At 39.4% G+C, this 14,356-nt stretch overlaps 1 protein-coding gene across 3 annotated transcripts in view; it reads left to right on the top strand.

Moving 5' to 3' along the window:
* The window catches only part of GRIP1 (glutamate receptor interacting protein 1), a 228,686-nt gene that overhangs the window by 922 nt on the left and 213,408 nt on the right, over window positions 1-14,356 (top strand). The window lies entirely within an intron of this gene.

Here is a 14,356-nt window from a genome sequence, read left to right as displayed (position 1 = left end):
CAACAGCTCTGCCAAAACCAAAATAAACCACCCACTCAGAAATCCCTGTGAACTGTGTGCTGGACCCTGCAGCCTTCTTAAGAGTTTGTCTGCTGTGCCTGTCGGCCTTCAGAGCTGCCGGTCTACCATGGACTTCTGGAGGAGAGGATGTGCCCAGAGATGCCCACAGGGAAGAAGGTAAGCCACACTTAGCCCCTGCCTGAGGTCTTGTGTGGCACTGTCAGGGTGAGGCGGTGGCAGTAGAACCATGAGAATGAGCAGAATTTGCCCGTTTCTGCTGTTTCGGCCACTGGCTTGGGACCTTTGCAGTGAAGCTGTGCCTTGTTGAGCTGCTGAAGTTTGTTGCACTTTTTTGTTGTTCTGTACTATATGAGTGACTGTCAGTATTTTTTTGCTTCATTTCCACTTTGCTGAAATAAATCATAATGTTATGTTTGTTTTAAGATAGAATGATAAACGTAGCTGTGCCTTACAGCACCAGAGAACTGCTATTTTCCAGAAAATAAGGAAGCAAGGGAGTTGTTCTTACTGGCTTTCTCCCAGTGTGCCATGCTTCCCTATCTCCAAAAGACAATTAATGAAGGGTGCTTGGTTATTTACTGGGCTTCTTCTTGATACAATTTTGTTTGCTTTCCATTTTTAAGAAAATTTATCATACTGATGGTATTAACCTGTATAATTTATCTATGTTGTTAAGAGGGAGTTCTTGCCCGAAAAAGACCTACTTGGGGGGCAGTGCAGTCATAATGGGTAGCACAGTGCCATGAAGTCTGCTACATAAAGTCTACTAAACAAGAATTAAAAATTTTAATGAAAAATATGAAAATGATACATGTTTGTGAAAGCACGTAACTTTTTCTTGCTTTAATATGTAAATCTAAAGAACATGTCAAAGCTGTACGTCAGAATATTTCCCTAGCTGATTGTTGTTGTTGAAGGTCCTTTAAAGAAGAAAGCAAAGCCCCTCCAAAAACTGTCAAATGTAATAAGGATTTCTTGAATGACAATTAATAAATTATTAATTCTTAACTTAATGTATGGCACTAAGATTGAGCCAAATATCTAATAGGTTTTTCCTTTTACTCTACTTAGAAAATAAAAGAATAGTATGCACTTCAGCTAGTGGAGGTCATAAGTATTTCAGACTGGATGAAATGTGTGTCATTTTGAAGTGATGTTTACAACAGTGTTCAAGTACTCAGACTGAATTGAACTCAGAATAGCACGCAGCCCTGTGGAGCTGGATGCACATGGAGTTAGGTACTTCTCAGAGTTACTTAAACCAAACAGTCCCAGGAGATTTGAGCCATGCAGTCTTTATAGAGATACCATCTCAAGCACAATTCCTCCTCAAGTGCTTTTGTGCGGTCTTTCCATGTGCGTTGTGTCAGTGTTTTGGTTGGCTAGATGTGGTAGTTTCTTAAAGCAACGTGCAAAATCTGAAAAGTTGCTGCTGGTGCTACTACAAATGCTGTCCTCAAATTGAATTTCATGTATTTGGGACAATGAAATGTTTTGTATTTAATTATGGTCTGGTGTTACACTGTTTACAGTACAAATTTAGAGTAATTGCAGAGCTTTTAATAGCCATTTCTTCTGCAGTCATTTGCTTAGAAGGATGTGTGCTTGCAGGAAAGATTGCATTTGTTGTTATGATTTTTAGAATATCAGAGCTAATGAAATCAAATGCTTATTGTTCATTCAGCTGAATGGAGCTGGAGCTTTTTTAGATTTAGTTTCCTTTCTTTATGTTGTTAGTCCCTTCTCTATCGTCATTTATGAGTTATATATTCAATTAGCCAGTACATTTGAAGTTTGTCTGAGACAATCACTTTATGAGATTGTTGCTCTCTCTCTCTCCCCTCCCCCATTTGTAATATGGCTTAGAGTGTTGGGGAGGCAGAGTTAATGGAAAGATGCAGAAGCTGTATTAGAATAACTACAGGATCAAACAAAGACAACGAAGTTGAAAACAGAATAGGCCTCTGGGAATCACAGGAAAAAAGTGACTTTAGTTTGTCCTCAGCCCAGCTGTGCCCGGCTATTGGGATATTGTCGCTCCCACTGTTTGGTATACTGTCTGTACTCTTCGGAAGCTTTGCCATGGAAGACCATATTAGCTGTGATACTGGGACACAGCTGGATGAAAGGAATGTGCAATGCTGCCTAAAGCTCCCTGGGTCAAAAAAGATACCCCAGCTCCCAAGGCAGGTGTGTTTTTTCTTGGACATTTCATCCACTTGTGTTCACTTAAAGGATAACCTTATTTTGACGTGCAACACCAGCTCTCCTATCTTTCTGAATTGTCTGTGCTATGTAGTGCTAGAAAAGTGAAAGTAATACATGCGGTGCACAAGCCCATATTGACATTAGTAGTGCAGGCATCATACTCATTTCAGTGCGACTTTGCAGTGTGAACATAATGGGAGATGAAATTGCTACCCAACCTACTCAGACACGTTGGTGCTTATTGTATAAAACTGTAAAAAGCATCATACTTATCTTGAGCAGCATTACGGCACTACCATTCAACCTGTTCCTTATAACGAGGCTTTGCGTGAAAAAGGCTCTTGTTTTATTATTACAAAGACTGTGTGCAAACCAGCAGGAATGCTGTGTAGCAGAACGTCCTGGAATGCTCCCAGAAATTACAGGTATCCTATTGCGGAAGTCAGGATGTTGTGTCAAGACCTTTGAGTTTCAGCCTAGTCTTGAGTGGGAGTGTGGTTTTGGGACCCAGCCCGACTTGGTCACCTCTGATCAAAAAAAACCCACTTCTTCCCACACCCTAAAATTAATTTCAGCACTCAGTCTTTAGTTTTCAAGATACTTGGAAGGATTTGGGCTTCTTCCAACTCGTTTTGGAACTTCACAGGTTTCATGAAGCATGTGGGTCTAGAGGGTGGATGCATCTTGTTAAATTTTGCCTTGTTTATGTTACTTCTGGTGTCTGTCATCCATCTCTTGAGAGATCTTTTTTCTCATTGGCGGTTGTTCTTCTTACAGCGTTCTTCCCAACATGGTTCACAGCATAGTCTGTTGGCATAAATATTTTACTTTCTATGTAGATACAATGACAGTATTAAGTAATGATCACAAAAAGCAATGTTTGAGGAATTCTGCTAGTGAACACCCACTAACCTTAAAGGTCCCATGATTTTAGCCGTGACATTAAAATGTTCCATTTAGTCACCAGGGTCCAGTGATTAGCTTTCTTCTATCCTTTGTCAAGGCCTAGTATATTGTTGTGGAACAAGAGCATTGGTATGTTAGCCAAAGTAATCTGCCATACTCTGCATCTGCAGTGAAGTTATGTATAATTTCCCTCTTTGATGCTGTTTATTAATTATGTCACAATTCTGGTGTGAGAGTCGTCTGGTTCCTTTGTTTAGGACCATTAACCTCTTCGGATTCATTCCCTAAATACATGTGATGATCTTTCCATTAATTAGCCCTTCTCCCTCCCTGTGTCGTCACTAGAAAGTGAAAGTAAGGTATTTGGCTCCTAGCCTAGCAAATAAGATAAAAAAAGGAAAAACTGAAGTTTTTATATGACTCAGAATTGAAAATGTCCTCTTTGTTGACTGAAATCTGGGAATTATTAAAATTAATATTGTATATATGATATGCTTCTTGGGATGATGTCAGCAGAAAACCTCCATTTGGTATTATTCCCCAACACAGCTAAATGTTATGGTGCAGAAATTCGCGCACCGTAAGTGCCAAAATGTTACAGATAAATGTCTTTGCGTTTCATACCCAAGGTGGTTTTAAAGCTGTATTAAATACATAAGACAAAACACCAAGGGGAGTGACATGCCTGTGGTTTCCTAATGCTGTGGTCAGTAGCAACATCACTGTTGTGAAGATTGTCTTCATTTTGTAAATTGGTATAAATAGTTCTTCTTTGCAGCAGTCTCAGATTTGATTGGGGTTGCAGAAGAGTTAATGATTTTAGGAGTCTTGTGGTGACAAGGGAATTGAGTATCTCTCACTCAAGTTGGAGAGATCTTAATTGATCCTGAGGATGAGGAATGCAGGACAACTGCTTTTCATCTTACAGTGATTGTGTGTTCCTTGTTTTTAGTTTCACTGTATGTGCATGTGTGTGGGGGTTGTTCTTCACCTATCACAGATCTTGTCATATCAGTACAGTAATATCCCAGCTTTCACAGAAACTAAAGTATTTGTTGTAGCCTACAAGAAAAAAAGGCTTGTTAACCTGAGCAGAGGATATGTCGAGCAGACTTCGGAAACAGAATGAAAATAATATTTTTAAAAAATAATTTATTAAAACTTCGAATTTGTTTGTCTTAATAACTGTTCTGTTGTTGTTGGAATCTGGAGATTTTCATTAATGGACTACAGTTCTTGAGTATTTCTGTTTTCCATAAGCCAGTTTCTTCTTGATCTGGATAGCCCCAATGTCTCCTGTTCATCATGGGTGTGACGCCCATGTCCAGACAGACACTGTCATCACAGGGCTACCATCCCGTGTCAGTTTGCAAGCCAGGCACAGTGATAAAGGAAACTGCTGTATTTGAGCTTTATTGCTGGGACAGGTGGTGTCAATATCCCCATTCAGGGGTTTCTGCATGAAAGTGATGTTTTATCTTCTCCCACCGCTCAGGCTTTCGACGTGACCGCTGCAATATTTTCCATTTTGGATAAAATTCAGGCAGTTGCTAGATAGAAGTCTACCCACATGCTGTTTCTCTCACTTTTTCATCTTCTTCAACACACATAGATGTGAAAACTGTTAAAAAATTGTTGGATTGTTTTTTTTTTTTAAAGAGTTGGTCATTGCATCTAGTGCAGTTTTGCATTTCATGACAACCATCCTCTTGCAGAGAATTACTTGATTTCTGGTGAGGTATGTGTTTTTTGGAGATGATCCCATTTATCTACCATTTTGCTCATCATGATTGCTAGTGAAACTGTTCTTTCCAGTGGAACCCAAGTGGAGGAGAAGAATTACATGCTATCCTCATTTTATAGACAAGCAAGCTAGTAGGAGTAGGTAATAAAAAGAAGACTGTTAGCAGCTCTTCAGCCTCCCATGAAATTATTTATGTTTTCTAAGCCCATAAGAAATACGCATATATTAAAATCTTATTTTACTCCTTTTCTGTTTTGTATTAGTTAAAACACGTAAGTCTTGGGATGAAGGTTGTGTTTAGATGTTTAGTGTGTTTGAATAGTGGCTTTAGCTGCATGATGTTGTTTATATAGTTAAAATAGAAAAATTTGGAGTTGTTACTTGTGCTGCAGTAGTGTGATAACCAGCAACACGGTCTGTCAGTGTGGCACCTAAACCCGAGGCTTTAGGGCTCCCTGCAGGACTGGAGCAATGCATCTCTTCTTGCTGGGCAGGTCTGTGCTGGTTTTGGTGAAACATTTTCATTTTTTGTGAAAGAAGTGAAACAATGAAAAAAAGCCTAAGTTTGTTTTTTCTTAAAACTGTGGTGCAACAGCCAGTTTTAAGTTTGTTTGTAATAGGATTGCTTTTTTAAATGACCCTTTGTGGCTCTTCCACAAGTGGCCCTTAGCCTCCTGGGACAGCACAGAGCATGGAGAGTAAAACATTGCTTTGAAGTTACTTGAGGGAAAACAGCTTATTTACTTGATGGCACTGAAATAATGAGACCTGAGTTATATAATTCTTTGCATGAAGTGGAAACACTTCTCCCTTCTAGCAATTCTGAGCATACAATTTCTGTGCTACTTTCCTTTCATTTACTTTCCAGTCCTTCTTTGCTGAATAACTATAGATCCTGATTGTCCCTGCTCAAGAAATTTACTCGTTTTAGGTCTTCCACTTCTTCCAGTGGCTGCTGGTATAAGGTTGTGCTTTCGTGTTTTAAAGAATTCAGTGCCCTTTATATTTTAGTTTGTCTAGAATATATGAATATGATGTTCACATTCAGGCAAAGAAATTCAGAGAGATCTGGGTTTCCTACTTCCTGAAATGATGTGTAAGTCCTTGGTTTTAATCATGGCTTTGTCAGTTTACATCGTGAACATACAGTGTTGTGAATATTTTTTCCCCTTGGATATTGTGAAGTGGATGAAGTATCAGGTTTTATGAGCTAAGATTAAAGACAGAGGTAGAAGCAACTACTGAGGTGTCAGTTTTAGTATCAGCTTTAGGTTCCAGTGGAAAACTTGAAACAATTAGTGGAACAAAGAAAGAAACAATATAAGTCCCCTGCTGACGAGATTATAAACATTTATTGAATGATTGCTGTGTTTTGTTAGTAGGGCATGACAGGAGCTGTCATTAATCATCATCATGAGTATAAATACACCTGTTTACCATAGTCACTGTTTCTGTAAGACCGATGTGGTGGTACTTATAGTATGTACAGAAATTATTGGGCAATTTTGGTTAATGTTTTCCAGCAGAAAAGCCCTGGGGTTGTGCTGCGACTGTGTACAGGGGTCCACGATGACCACACTGCTGATGACCCAGGCACCTTAATGTTACTGATTTTGTTCAGAGGGTTTTCTGGTTTCCTTCTGAAACCCAGGAAATGATAAACAAATCAGCATTCTGAGGACACATAGCCTATATTTAAAAGGCAGCAGAACTAAGGGTGCCTCTGTGACTTCGATTTGGCCTCTCATTAAAGAGTCCTTCATGAAGGGCTCTTTAATGACTTTTGCTGTAGTGCCGGTGTGACAGAGACTGCACCAAATCCTGTCAGGGCTCATCTCTCATTTTCCTCACTTGAGAGCATGAATTTGCAGATGTCTGGCACCAGTTGCTGTAGCCAAGGGAGGTTTGGTTTGTATATACAAAAATTACATAAGCCTCAGTAGTCTGAAAATCCAGCGCCATAAGGCATCTCAGGCTGCAGCCTTTCAATTCTTGTATACCTTTGATGATAATCCCCTGTGCTCTGGTTCTCTACCTGTGAGATGGGGTTAATGGTGCCTCTCCTTCACAGATATGATATGGAAATAAATTAGTGTTTGCTAACCTAGCAAATGCTACAGTGATGACCACCACAGAAGAACTTGGGGAGAAATGACTGTCTGCCCAGAGAGAAGGGCTTGAATAATGGGAAATAAGGTACGGAATTACACTTTGAGCAATGAGGGGAAAGTGAGGTCTTAAATAATTTATCAAGTAGTTAAAATAATTTCTTTTAGTTGTTAAATGTAATGAAGTTTCATGCAAGAAGTAGATCAGGTAATTAAAGGTTGTGTTGTAATGCATATGCAAAAGGAGGCCAAGTTGAGAACTTCTTAAATCTGGAACTTGCAGTTTGCTTTTTTAATGGTTTGTGTCTGTGTGCGCATGCATGCAGTAGAGAACATGGAGCCAGCAGTTCCTTGGAGTTCAGCATGCCATGGAAATTTCATAACAACATGTTATGGATGTAGTATTTGCTATAAATGGACCAAAATCTCCTTGAAATTAAGATGCAGAAGTAAATTTTGACGAGTGGCCATAGGATCTGATCTCACATGTATCACTTCAGTGCGTTCTGTACTAACAGAAATTCCCTGTGCTGACACTGTGAAGGAACACTGTGGGCAGCTGTGGGGCAGAGGAGGGAGGAATCAAATTTATTTTTTGGCTGTCTCTGAGAACTTTGAACAGATGATAAGAGACACTTGAGGTGACCTTTCTTTGGAAAGATTACCATGGGAAGAGCCAAACTTTGGAAAGCAGAAAGGAGAAAAGAGAGATTTAAGACAGCTCTGGGGGAAACACTGTTTGAATGAAACTGTGAAAAAGAAAGTGGAATCAAAAGTACACAGATATGATATGAAGTATTAACTCAGTAAATTGTTTTCAAGTCTGTTTGCAAATGCTTCCTTTGGGTGTGTTTAACAAGCTCTGAGTCTGCTCAGGTCTATTTTTTTTTTTCATAACATTGTCCCTCTCCCAGAAGGGTAAAACTCCACACTTAACAATTCACTGTCACTATTCTGTCAGCTGTTAGCATCTCTATTAAAAGGGTAGTGGAAGTATTCACAATGTACTACAAGTAAATGCAGTAAAAAATGAATGGTATGCCAACGTATGAAATACAGAGAGATACACACTTTTTGCCCTAGCTTTCTGTAAGTTGGAGTAGGGTATATTTTAAAGCCCTGATGGCCTCCTACCTGCACTCCATTTTTAGGAGCCCAGTTTAGTTGTGTGGTCATCAAGGGATGAGTCACAGAGGTAGCTGCGGGCTGTGGTGCCAGCTGTATTTCCGAGTATTAGTGCCGAATACTTGGAAATCAAAAGGGATGTTTGCCACACTGTCTGATAGGGACGTTGCATCTGACAGCCCAGTGTAGGGAAAATGAGAAAATGCTTGTGAAGGAAAGTTGGGAGAGAGAGCCTGGATCTATGGCAGAGCACTGCCAGCGGCAGCGGCAGCAGCAGTGCTCAGGTCAGTTGTCGGTAAATCTGAATATGTCTGGTGGCATTTACAGTTTGGAAGGCAGGAACGCAGATTTTACATTGCGTGGTGGTAGAACGTCACGTGGCTTATCATGAAAATGCTACGCTCCCTTTCATTTCTGAAAGGGGACCAGGAGGACTTCTGAAGTGAGGAAACCAAAGCTGTCCAGGCTGGTGGTTATAGCTATCCATCAGTAATTAAATGGAATGCAGCGTGGTGGTGGAACCCTGAAATCCCCATGAATTTAATGGCATTTTGGTAGTCTCTGAAATACACCCTCTGTAGCTTGACCCATATTTCACCTGAGCTTCACAGATTTGCAAAGGAGTTACACAGGAATCCCCAGCGTTTCTAAATCTGTTGGCATTCACTTCTGCCATATCCTGGCAGGAAAAAAAGAGAGAAGTCTTCTGAAGCTTAGGTTAATTATGATTTAGCTATGTTTTTCTTGTTTTACACTAAGTATATCACAAAAATAGAAGTGTATTTATGAGTGTGGTAGGTTTTGGAAACAATCAACTGCTCTCCCAGTTGTCATGTGCCTTAGCTGGCTTCTTCAGGCAGGGAACACCCAGCCCTGTGCTACCGGAGAACAGAGAGGAAGAGGTTTGTCTGCTGGAAGAGCACAACCATCCTTTTAAAATGCTGCCACTCCCAAGCATTTCACTAGGGATGGAGAATGCACTGAATGGTTTTGTTTTGTAACTGGTACTTGATTTGTGTGCTGCAATTCAGTGGTTGTGTTTTGTTCTTGGGTGGATAGAAAGTAGTGCTCCTTTCTAGTTTATTATGAGGGTTTTGGTATCTTTTGTTTCCTTCACTACTCCTTTGAACTCAAGCTCTTACAACAATATGAAAGGCAGCGGATTTTATAGGGCAGATTGTGTCATGCAAATTGTTTCCACAGACTGAGCAAAACTGTTGAAGGCTGTTCTAGTTACAGCCTGGAGTTTGTGGTCCTTTGTCTTGTACGGATAATTGAGCTTTTTACAGCTACATGTCCATTCACAGTAGGTTGTTTTCCTCCTTTTAGATAGTGAAAGAAGTTTATTAGCTGTTGGTTTAAGTCTCTTACAAAAATGTTGCTCATGGCATAATTATTAGTGAGGTTACATCAGTGTGAGTAGAGGAGCAGGCCAAGGTAACACTCTGCTCCACTGGATGAAAATAGGTTTAATATATGGAAAATACTCAAATCTTCTGTCTTTCTCACAAAATTGAAATTAAGACAATTTTTAAAATTCTGTGAAAGTAATTAATTTGAATTAATTCTTACACAGTTTTAATATGTTGGCATTCCGTGCACTAGTAAAATGTTGGTGGATTTTCAGGTAAGGAAAGTGCCGTTTTCCTGAGTGAGTTCTTATTTTGTGATAAAATGTCTTTTAAGTCTTGATGACTTGGTAAATATGTCTTACATGATTAATTAATAGATGGTTATAAAGCAGCAGCTTTATGCCCTAGTTTTATGTATATTCTCACCAACTGACACAGGGGCGTGTACAAATAAGGAGAAAAATGTAACTTGATTTTGAGTAACGTACAGAAGGTGATTAATAAACACTTATGATTGCTTCTGCTCATTTTAACTGCTTCTCTAAATAGTTAAAAATGTTCTTGAAATTATTGGTAGTATTTTCTTGGTCACAAGTTATATTTTTTAAATGCCCTGCTAAATTAAGCTGAAAGAAGACTCTGAGAAACAAGCAATATTTAAAAATCTGTTGTAGTTCAAGAGGTAAATTTTCCTTAGTTTTTAATTTGATTATTGTACTGTTAGAAAATGATCAGTGCTTCCCAGAAGATCACTGAATGATTTGTTTGTAGGCTTCTAAATTCAGCTTGTGGAATCTGGAAAATTTGTACAGTTTTGAAGTCCAGTCTAATACAGTAACAAGGACTATAGTCTGGAGAGAAGGGTTAGGTGATAGCATCCTAATGAGAGAACGCACATTTTTGGCATTATATACAGCCCACTGTGTACTACTGTGACAGCTTTTTTTCCCCTCTGTTTCTCTCTGCCGATGCATATAGTTCTTCAATTCTTCAGCTGGGCCCTGGGCAATTGAGTGACCCTGTTTTCCAGATTTATTTGTTTGGTTTTTTTCCGGTGGAAATTCTATGCATTTTCTGAATTGGATACATGGAACCTCTTTCTTCTCATGTATCCTGAAGTCCTTTAAAGTACTTGAAAAATAAAGTTAATGGCACATAGTACCTCCTGAATTTTCAGTCTAATGAAGATTTTTCTTGCAGTTTTGTGATAAAATCAAACCGTTGTTGCAAAGGGGAGAAAGCCAACTCATCCCATCTACAGTCATTTAAACCCTCAGGCAAAGGAAGGCTTTCTAGTCATATTCAGACAGGAAAGGGTGTATTCAGAGGTGTGTGTGTGTGTGTCTTACTAATGCAAAATGGAAAATGCCTGCTCGTGGTCTACAGTACATGGTTTACTTTTAGAAAGCATAAGTTACTTGTATTCTGGCTGCCAGCTGCTCTTTCTGCTTACTTATTTATTTAAACAGACTAGTGTGTGCTGCTCAGCAAGCCAGGGGGATGATCAGTTGTTAAATGTGACGGCATGGTCTAGACCTCAAGATGTGTGCCCTGTCTTTTAGGCTTGACCCAAGGCCACTGGGGATGCCTTAACCTAAGGCTAGGCGAAAAAAAATGTGAATAGGAAACTGTCTGGGAAAGATGCAGAGGAAGTGAAGTTCAAATAGCCTTTGCATTTGCAAATTCAGCTGTTTTAGTCAGGGGTTTTGGTCTTGGGGCTTAATGTGTTTTTCTGTGCATCTTAAAATGCATGGGGAGATTTATTTGTTTGTTTATAGCTGCTGCATGGAAAACAAAGCTCTCCAAAATCTGTTTGCAGTAATTGCACTTTTTTTGCTTGGTGTTTATTTTATCGAGCAGATTTGCAGATTTGACAGTGGGAGATTTTTTTGAGGTTTTGTATTATCTCAGCTGTGCCTTGCTCTAGGCCAGCCAAAGACTTGGTCCTGCAAATGCCAGGCATGTAACTCCATTAGTGTGAGTAGTCCCATTGGTACAGGTTCGATTTAAGTCTGTCGTTGGGAACCTGAAAGAAAATGGTGTGTGTGGGTAGAACAAAATAGTAATTCTAATGGTTTCTTCCAGGTGTTTGTTGTCTGTATTGTGTTTCTATACTCCGTACCTATTTCTGGCAGAGATAAAACATCCTTTAACTGAGAGATCAGTGTCTCTGTATTGTTTCCTCTAAGAGAATTTGTAAGCATGGTGGTTCTATTTCATTTTGGTTCTCAAGGAAATTGCTCAGACGTCAAAAAAAAAAGACAGTTGATTAGTTCTACATTTCATTTCAGCGCATTATTTCAACCTTGTTCATTAAAGCTGAAAAGGAAAACTTCGTTCTGAAGGACCAGTGTTGACAGAAACCACTAGCCTGGAGCACAGAATTCAATAATCATTGATTAATACACTTTATTGCTGATTTCTTTTCTTTGGAAAAGCCAGTTATTCTTGCCAATATCTTTTATACATGAGCCTTCACTTAGAATTTAAAATTGTAACCTATAATAATATTAACATTTTAAACTGTATAATGCTTGCTGGAGGGCAGGGGGTGGGGAAAGAAGGAAAAGCAAGACAAAAAGTGAGACTTACTTGATGCTTTCCCTAAAATGCTGTTCTGCTGGAGCAAAACCTGAAGTAGATAGATGTATTGTAGTAAATATTAAATGTGCTCAATTGCCTGCCAAGTACAGTGATTTTTTATTTATTTCATTTTTATTCACTCTGAGTGGAAAATGGGTTTATATGGAGTTTTGTAGAAGATGTGACTGCTGCTCTTCACTGTATGAAAGCCAATTACTGTTAAAGAATCCAAGCGAGTATGTGCACCCTTTAGTAGGGAGACCAGTGGAGATGCTGTAACTGTAGACTGATTTTTGGACAGGAGCTAAGCACGTCTGTATGTGCACATAGAAAATGCACATGGGGTGGGTAAGTGACGGCTTGAGGTTCTTTGGTAGAGGATGAAAGATTGGAAATGTCAAAAGATGAGCTGTGTGTTTATATTGCTCTCTTTGCTTAGAGCAGCTCAGTGTTGTTTCTTCAGATGTGTGAAAAGAAGGACCTGAAGGACTTGCAGCAAAGCAAACTTCTGAGGTGCAGTCACTGTAGAATAAATCATTTACATCTGGAACTTAGGGCTGCAGCAGGAGATCAAAGGTACAAAGCTTGGTGTCTGTGTCTGCAGTTAGACTTAAGTCTAATGCAGACCTGAGTGACCGCCGTTGCTGTATGAGAGTCCTGTTGGTGTCCATGGGGCAGGGGGGAACAGGCATGGGCACTCCTGAGCTTCTCCTGGGTAAGCAGCTATTAGGGAAAAAAACCTCTTGTTGCCGAAATTTCAATTCAGATATCTAACTCATGTATTTCAACTCAGATATCTCTGTGTCTGTATACATATATATGTTTCAGGAATCATGACTTTTGATTTCTGAATGACTTCTTTGCTTTTCTGCACTTTCTGCAAAAGCAGCATGTACAAAATCCCCTTATGCTGCTCCTTAAGTGCAGATAAGCCTGCATTTCTACTCAGCCTGTTCAAATTGTGGAGGGGGAAAAATGAGCAATCTCCCTAACAGGCAAAGTTCTTGTATCCTCGAGAGTTCAAACATCTTCAGAACCACTTCAAACATATTTGGGTTTTTATCTGTAATTTTCTTGTCTCTGTATTTTGCCGTAGGATATAAGGAAGTAAATATTTATTCAACATGAAGACATTTTTTTGTATTGCATGTGTTGGGGATGTCTCCCTCCCAGGCTTGTCTGCAGGCTGCCTGGCTGTCCCCTGGGGTTGATACTTCTGTGCTGCTCAGGATCTGATGGACAGCACTTGGCATGTGAGGACACCAGCAGTTTCTTTCACTAATGTTTTCTAATTGGTGATAAATTGTGAAGTAAATCTTACCCTCTCATTTCTTGAAGCATGATTGAAAATTTCTGGGGGATTTTTTTTCTCCTTTTTTTTTGTCATCTTTCTTTTTACTTTACTAGTAGTCTATATAGTTCAGTTTCAGGTGGGAGCAGAAGTACTGGGTGAGGAGGTGCCAGAGACAGGACAGCATCCATGTCCATTCCAGAATCGTTAAGGTTGGAAAAGACCTCTAATATAATCGACTTCTACTGTTAACATAAGACTGCAAAGCTCACCATGAAACCCTGTCCCCAAGGGCCACATCCAGATGGTTTTCTAAAAACTTCCAGGGATAGTGATTTCACCACTTTCTTGGGCAGCTTGTTCCAATGCTTCACAATATCAGTGGAGAAACATATTATGATATGTAATTTAAATACTGCCCATGTTCATCTCTGCACCATAGCAGGCAAAAGTACTTTTTTCCTAGACATACCTCGAGCACCAAGTCTGGCCTCAGTCCACCTTCTCCTTGGGTATTTTGTAAACTGTCCCACTGAAGACAAAATAATGTGTGATTTCTATGTGAGCTTCTGTTTATCTTGACATGGTGATGAATTTGTGAAGGCTAAAACAGTTTTGTCTAAATAGGATTTTATTAAACATGCAAATGGAAACAGATAGATGCCCTCCCCCCAGTATATTTTTTTCTGTACAGACCAGTGTGTGTCAGTCTCAAGATTGTGAGTCTACTCTGGGAAAAGGGTTTGTGACTTTTGGATAACCTTTAACTCTAGGAGCCATTCAGAGATGCAGAGTTACAAAACTATTTTAAAATGTCAGCCTGTCTGCAACTTGTTTTTCAAGTATTCTAAGACTAAAGCTGCCTAAATATATTGCATCAGTTTTTCTGTGTTGCAAAAGTTGTTTTTACTAAGCCACCTATGGGACCACCAATACTGTAAAGTATTGAAGACTTGTTTTCACTTTGTCACTTTATTTAATTTGAAACCCATCTCAAAAAATGTGAGGGAATGAGATT

This window comes from Chamaea fasciata, unplaced genomic scaffold (genome assembly GCF_029207755.1).
Source record: "Chamaea fasciata isolate MVZ Bird 193981 ecotype frontalis unplaced genomic scaffold, bChaFas1.0.hap1 SCAF_5, whole genome shotgun sequence".
Taxonomy (NCBI): Eukaryota; Metazoa; Chordata; class Aves; order Passeriformes; family Sylviidae; genus Chamaea; species Chamaea fasciata.
The sequence above is the reverse complement of the archived record's forward strand: the minus strand, read 5'-3'. Positions and strand labels throughout refer to the sequence as shown.